The sequence below is a fragment of the Nycticebus coucang genome, chromosome 2 (genome assembly GCF_027406575.1).
Source record: "Nycticebus coucang isolate mNycCou1 chromosome 2, mNycCou1.pri, whole genome shotgun sequence".
Taxonomy (NCBI): domain Eukaryota; kingdom Metazoa; phylum Chordata; class Mammalia; order Primates; family Lorisidae; genus Nycticebus; species Nycticebus coucang.
This window is the reverse complement of record NC_069781.1, coordinates 11,863,833-11,865,329: the sequence shown is the minus strand read 5'-3', so window position 1 is coordinate 11,865,329 and position 1,497 is coordinate 11,863,833. Positions and strand designations below refer to the sequence as shown.

Genomic DNA, 1,497 nt, shown 5'->3' with positions numbered 1-1,497 from the left:
TCTTTTCTGAATGTATTTGTCTTTGTTCGTTCTTTGTGAGGTTTTTGTTTCTGGACCCAATCTTTTTTTTTTTTTTTTTGTAGAGACAGAGTCCCACTTCATGGCCCTCGGTAGAGTGCCGTGGCCTCACCCAGCTCACAGCAACCTCCAACTCCTGGGCTTAAGCGATTCTCTTGCCTCAGCCTCCCGAGTAGCTGGGACTACAGGCACCCGCCACAATGCCCGGCTATTTTTTGGTTGCAGTTTGGCCGGGGCGGGTTTGAACCCACCACCCTCGGTATATGGGGCCGGCGCCTTACAGACTGAGCCACAGGCGCCGCCCTCTGGACCCAATCTTAAACATTGTTATTGTTGTTAAATTTTAAGCCTTTTTAATTTTGTGAAGGCAAAAAGTGGAAGCCGGAGGAGGAAAGGGGACTCATGGCAGCTATGGTTTGCAGCGTTCTAGGGAGGAAAAAGTTGACAAGCTTGGTAACAGCTTCTGTCTGTCTCATGCATCCTGGCACCCACTCAGTGCCGTGGAGCAGAGGTTTAAGAAATGTATCTTGTGTGGAAAACATGTAGATTATAAGAATGTACAGCTTTTGTCCCAGTTTATTTCTCCATTTACTGGATGCATTTATGGAAGGCACATAACAGGTCTTTGTGGGAAGAAATAGAAAGAAATCACAAAAGCGATTAAAAGAGCTCAAATAATGGGGTTTATGCCAGTTACATATAAGGATCCTGCGTATCTCAAAGACCCTAAAGTTTGCAACATCAAGTATCGGGAATAAGTGATACGTTACTACCAATAAACTTATTTTACAGTAAAAAAAAAAAAAGTGGAAGCCTAATGAACACACGTATATGTGAGAATAAAAAAATAATAACTGCATACACACGACGCATGCGTGTATACGTATTAAAAATATTTAAGAGTAATTTGAGCAGCATATATCATAATTATTTATTTGTTTTTGGTGACCAGGTTTCACTCTATCCTCCTGGCTAGAGTGCAGTGGTATCAGCCTAGCTCACAGCTACCTCAAAGTCCTGGCCTCAAGCAATCCTTCTGCCTCAGACTCTTGAGTAGCTGAGACTACAGGTGCGCACCCCTGCACCTAATTTTTCTATTTTTTGTAGAGATGTGGTCTCTTGTTCAGGCTGGTCTTGAACTCTTGGTGTCAAGTGATTCTCCCACCTTGGCCTCCCGTATATTAAAATTTTTAATGTGCAGCCCCAATTCAGCAATCCCAAATGTGGGATCTATCTGATGGACACACTTGTAGAAACGGATAATGCTATTCAAGAATGTGTATTGCCGTGTTATTTGTAAGGACAAAAAATTAGAAACAACACAGATGGTCATCAAAACAACCTTGAAGAGTGGTTAAATAAGTTATCACACAGTCAACTACTGCCCAGGGTTGAAAAGAATGAGTCACGTGTTTTAGGTTGAATCATCTGAAATTGCTAAGGTGTGACCATTTTTGATTCATAAAATGGCATAATGGC

General features: G+C 42.0%; 1 pseudogene; it reads left to right on the top strand.

The window, feature by feature from the left end:
* Nucleotides 1-420: 420 nt before the first annotated feature.
* Nucleotides 421-824, top strand: LOC128575812 (28S ribosomal protein S18c, mitochondrial-like; annotated as a pseudogene).
* Nucleotides 825-1,497: the final 673 nt, after the last annotated feature.